We start from the raw sequence: 6,362 nt of genomic DNA, 5'->3' as shown, positions 1-6,362 counted from the left end.
GTGGTTTGATGTTGGCCCTAGATCCTACCTTTTCAGCCTGAGGTAAATCTAGGCACTAACATAGTGGTGACCATACTGGGGAAGAAAGTTTATTTTCATTGTTTGGCTTTGTAGACTACAGATGGAGCCTGAAGTTAGCCAGGTAGCCTTCGAAACGTTCTTGCTTTGCATTAGTGAAAGTAGACGAAAGCTGCTTCAGTCAATCTCTGGTCTAGTTTATAAACTGAACATCTGATCTAAATGATCACCCCAGTACATGTATCAAGTTAGATCTGATTGTTGATGATGAACAACGATTAGACATAGCAAGGATGAAATCATTCACCTAGCGATTCCAAATCATTTTCGAGATCAGATCCAAAAGAATCCACTGGAGGATGAACCCGACCAGCAAAAACATGAAAGGACAATATAGACAGATCAGGTATTCAAGTTGGAATTTCATCCAAGACATTTTGTTCTTTGTTATAAATTATTTCGTCTCTTTTCCTGAGAATGTCAAGAAGGCTTTGCAAAGTGTATTGTATTTGAGAAAAGATCCTCGGCCTACATTGGATTCCTTCCCTTTGAAGATTGTAAATACCAAAGATTTGCATGCCTTTGAGCTTGATCAAAACCTTTCTTCTGAATCTTGTGATGACCGTCTTCAAACTGATGAACCTCAAGAGACCAAGACTAGTTCTACACCTTCTGTACATACCCCACTACCTTGTAAATTTCTAGATCGATACAAGCCTCTGATTTTACCTCCTATATTCTATGCTTTCCCAAAAAATCATGATCTATATCTACCAAGATTTGATGGTGAACACGACAACATCACTGCTGAGAGACATGTTCTGAATTTTGAGTCTTTCCTTGACCTTTTCGAAGTTGATGAAGAAGATGTTAGTATTAGGCTTTTTGCTCTCTCTTTGCAAGGCAAGGTCAAGAGTTGGTTCAAAACCCTGCCTAATGCGAGCATCTCAGATTTCCAACAGTTCGTCAAAGTTTTCCTTGACAAGTGGGTGGTAAGACAAAACCATTTCTTGATTATAGAAGAGTATAACCAGCTGAAAAGATTGCTAGGGGAGACAGTACAACAGTTTTCTGCCAGATTTAACCAAGTTTATTATTTGATGCCTGTTGATATAAGACCTTCTCCTCGATCCGCTCTCTTGCACTACCCGAGTGCCTTTGATCCGGAAATGGAATTTTAGCTAAGAGAAAGGAACCTTGCAACACTTGAAGAGATGCAAAACAGTGCAGTAGATGTAGAGGCTCATTTGCTGATCCGAAGGGAAAAGTTGAAGGAAGAAGAGATGAAAAACATAGATTCGGAGGAATCAACATCTCTAGAGGTAAAGCTTGACGTTTTGGTAAGTGCAGTGCAAGAGATGATGCAAAGGATCACCACAAGGGATGAGTATAATGTTCAAGCCCATCGCTCACTGATTGAAGAAGAACAAGTTGCTAATCCAAAACATCTTCTTTCTTATCCCAGTTGTCATAGATCTGATAATGATTGTCTTATAGATCATCTTGGAGAAGAGAGATCTGTTGATATGACATGTATGATTGATGATGTGTTTTATACTGATGATTTGCCTAAGTTTGATCAGTATGATGACGATGATTATGTTCTCCAAACAGAAGCTAGTCTTGTAGAGAAATCAACAGCTGATTTGTGGGAGGAAGAAGTTCACTTTCAACAGCTTGAGTACAGTGATCAACCGATGCATATTAGATATGACAGTGACGAGGAAAGTGCAGTAAATTTTGAAGTAAGTGAAGGATCTTTTCCTTTTTGTTTTGCTTTGTTTCAGTTCATCAGAGACAACATTCATGCATTCAAAAATCAATTGTCAACAAGTATTGATCTGGACAATCTTGAGAGCAATGAAAACCTCATTCAAGACTTCTCATATCCAGATTTGCAGCCCCCGAATGCCATTGATTTTCAAGTTGCAGATGAAGAAATGGAAACTGGCACATATGATCAAATGATACAAGATGATTCCGTACCATTTTGTTTTGAATCATTCCAGTTTTTGAAGGGTACATTGCATAGTATATCTTCAAATGAGCAGCCTGTAGGAAATCATGGAATCTCATTGGAACCAATAGAAAATGGGTTGTAGCAGTCTTTTTGAGTTTTTCATGATCCAATAGCTGATGTGTTGGATGATGTCTGCAGTCCAAGTCCTTCTCCATTGACTACATGTGAGCTTGAAACGTGCACTGATACAAAGTTGATCCGGCAATTAGTTTCTTTGTCATTTTCAGCAGGAGACTTGTCACAAAGCTCAAAACAAAGTTTGTATTCATGGTATGAAGAGAAGAGAAGTAATCCATTGGATGAGCTAAGTCCCAGTGTGCATGAATTTCAAGATCCTTATGCAGTGTTTTTGGAGGCGGATAGAGAATCCATATCATTCAACAGATCTATTTCTAAGTTTTCATGGGAGTTGCCTTTCAGTAGTTCTCTCTTGTTGTTCATAAGCGAGCACTTGTGGAGAATTCAAACAGTATCCAGAATACTTACTTGGTTGCATTGGTTGTTTCATTTCACTTGATCAGGTGATGAATGGAACAACTAGAGTAGGTTGTATTGAATAAGCTTCATATTGAGCATATTTTCTAGTTTGTCGGTTGTGTTTAAGTATCGAGTCAGTTTTTAGTTGAGTGAGAGTTAATTTGTGTCATCAAGTCATCAGTTTTCAGTCATGCATTTCAGCTTGAGTTTTTGACTCCATTGCCCAATGGATGAAGGCATTGTCTGCTTTCCAAAGATCTGTAGTTCTTGGCACCTCCAAGGAGCTACCATCCCCATTGGAGCCAATGTTAGTGTTGGTATCTTCATCCCTCTGTTAGAGATCAAATCCTCTTGTTGCATTTCATATTAGGTGTCCCACCCAGTCATCTACATTCCATTAGGCACATAGATCATCTGACACTAGTGGCATTCCTCCAATTTCCCTCATGTGATCTACCTGCTGGCTCATGTTTTTTCATTTTAAAAACATATACAGTCTTAGTTTATATTAAAATTGCAAAGGTTGTCTTTAGGGTTTCATTGCAAAACATTATGAAAGTGGGTTTCATGAGCCAAAATTTCAAAAGCTCTTTGTTTATAAGCTATTCCTTCATTGGATAAGTTCATTTGCAAAAGAGAAGCAAGACAGAGCAACTTTGGTGAGTGAGTGTGAAGTTTGGGTGAAAATCGCACTAGGTTGCTCGGTGCGGTGCACTGGGTAGGAGGCGCGGTGCATACAGCCGGCGCAGAGCACTGGGCCTCAGTATCTAGTGTAAAATAACAAGGGTGTGGCGCATTGGTGACGTGCGGCGCATTGGGTGTGCTGCACAGTGCACAAAGCTAGAGAACCCAAACACTGCTCAAACTCGCTCCAATCACCCGAAATTGCATGGATTGATCTTGATACAAGTAGGTATACCTTTCAAAGCTATTTTCTATCCAAGTTTGATGATGGTTTGATGGTGTGTGTTTCATGGTGCTTATTTAAAACAATCAAACCCTACCTTTTAAAATACCTCAAACAAACTTGCTGCCAGGGTTTCAACTCACTGTTTTGTCACCAAGTTCACTCCCTCATCCCATTTGTCCCTTGATTCCCTTATTCCCTAAGTTCCCCAACCCCCTAAATTCATTAATCCCCTATCCTAAATTCCCTTTCCCAAAATCCCAATTGTAAAATCCCAAACCCTAATCCTATACATAAAATCCCAAACCATCCCATATTTCCCTAATTGAAGCTATCCCAACAGTCCCTAAACTTTCCCACTATTTTTCTCTCCCCTTATAGCCCCTCATTTCCCTGTTTTCCCTTGGTGGCAGAGGTCAAACAATCATCATAAGCGGTTCAAGACAGTGTGACATATCAACACCTATTTCTTCAAGACAATCTACCTACCAGTAGACATGGCATTTGATCCTTCATATGATTATGAAGAGGAGACCCAAAGTGACTCACCCACGAAGATACATGCACCCAGGAGGCCTCATAGAGGTGGCAGACATATCAAAGAAGAACCAACCACCCTTACTGAATTACAGGCCTGCCCTCTTGCTATCTCATGTTTCCAACATCAGTCATGTTATGAATTTTGTGAGAAGGTTTCTAATATTCAATTTCATCATGAGTTGGCCCGCTTATTTGTACTACATTTACATGGTGATCAAGCCACTCTTTCCGGTGTCACTTTCACATTAACACCAGAATCCATTTCATTAGCAACCGGCATACCAAACATTGGAGAACCATGGAACAAGAGGCAGAAAATTGACCGGCAGCACTATGAACCATACATCAAGCCCGGCTCTTTGAGATAGCTCAAGAGAGTGTTCCCTTTTCAGTACCTTAAGGATGAATATGCTCCTTTAATGAAATTGATCATGAAGTATTTCAGCTGTGAGGGCCAGTTCTCCCGCTTGTATGCTTATCACATTAGACTGCTGATGCATTTTGCCCAGGTACGGATGATGAACATCCCTTACTTCATGTGCCGAAACATAGAGAGGATGACAACCCTTGTGCAACACAAGACCCCTCAGCAGTAGTTCAACAGTATTTACCATTTTTCTCTCATCAAAATTGTGGTCATTCATCAGCTTGGCTTACAGGGCATCACTTGGGAGGACTTCATCTCTCGTGAGTTTTTCATAGCTTCACAGGGGCCTTCAGAGGCTGGGCATGAGACAGGTGGACCTTCCTATCAGCATGAGGGCCATGAGACCGCTAGTGTGCCGGTGTTTATTACTTCTCAGAAGGGCACTAGAAAGTTGTTCGCAGTAGCAAAGCGAGTGTTATCTCCACCTGGGGTGGAAGGGGCCTCACTTCCGACATTAGCATCATAGGTTTAGGACAAAGGCAAGAGGCCAATGTAGGATGAGGGGCCTTCAGGTGAGCAAGAGACCAATTTCATTCTCATTGAGGGTGATGATACAGATATGGGCCCACAAAATGAAAAGCTTAGAGAAATCATCCAGGAGCAGCAGGAAAATATCAAGGCCTTGTCCCTCAACTTGGAGAGGGCAAAGTGGATCATAAAATACTTGGAGTAGAGGAATAAGCAGCTTGAAGATCAGCGGGTCATCATGGAATTACAAAACATTCGGGAAAATCGCCAAGCTGCCCAAAGGAGGAGGGTGGAGTTCACTTCATTAGAGCAAGAGATCAATGCCGATTGAGAGTCTTGGCTTGAAAGAGCCAACATCCACTTAGAGAGACTGCTAAACAAAGCCAACAAGGAGAAGGCATTGCTAAGACACATGGCTTTTCACTACATGGCAAGGAATAAAGTTTGCAAGGCGCGAATAAGGAATTTAAAGGCAAAATTGAGGAAGTCATCAAAAGGCAAAAGAGGCAAAGGGAGCATGATCATCTTCAGATATTGGCTGAGGCCTCTTTAGCCTAGCATAGCACTTGATAGAGAAGGTTCAGCCCAAATTTCAAGAAATTTGGAGCAATTTTTGCATTTTTGAAATTTTTTTGCACAAAAAACAAACTTTTCCTCCCTATGCGTCATGCCACGTGGCGCTCGCTTTTGCTAGAGGGCTCCAAATCAAAAAAACTTTGCATTTCTGGATTTTTCATGAAAATTTATGCTTTCCTACCTATGGCCATGAAATTTGGGCAGGTTTTGAGCCCTCAAAAAGGTAAAAAACACTCAAAAATGACCTCACTGCCCTTATTTTGACACACAGGAAGCAGTCTTGGGAGATCTGATTTTTGATAGGGCAAATGAAGGCCAAATTGAAAAATTCCACTTGGGTTGGAAATTAGACAGGAAGAACTTTCCAACAAGCACACTTGGAGCTCATTTGGACACCAGGAAGGCCTCCAAAAGTGGGTCAAAATAGGCATGGCGCATAGAGAATCAGGCGTGGCACATATAGGAAAAATTGCCAGTTTGACCTAGTTTTGCTCTGTTTTTCGCCCAGTTTTGCCTAGTTTCACTTTTTCACTTTCCAAATGATAAATTTATGATGTAATTTGATAAACCTTGATTGATCATGATGCAAATATGTTGCATTTTTACTTGTAGAGGTAGATTCAACAGTTTAGAGGTTGTTTGAAACTGAATGAATCAGTTTCCTTGTTTTTAGAGGCATGCTGTTATGTTGCCTAGATTCCAGTTCTCAGTTTAGGATCAGTTAGATCAACTCCTAAACATGTGAGCTCGACCCCTAGAGGCAAGGAAGAGCTATGTTTGTCTATATTATGTTGTTTTTCAGTCATTAGCATGGTTGGACTCTAGAAAAAGTAAGGAGCTTCATTGTACACTTATATCAGTATTTTGGCTAAGGAATTGGGACCAGGGTTTGCAGTACTCTTTCGGATCCCTGTGGAATTTGTTTTGGT

Source organism: Pinus tabuliformis, chromosome 7, assembly GCF_031772625.1.
Source record: "Pinus tabuliformis cultivar Carrire ecotype Pingquan chromosome 7, CPIR1, whole genome shotgun sequence".
In the NCBI taxonomy this organism is placed as follows: domain Eukaryota; kingdom Viridiplantae; phylum Streptophyta; class Pinopsida; order Pinales; family Pinaceae; genus Pinus; species Pinus tabuliformis.
Note: the sequence above shows the minus strand (reverse complement) of the source record.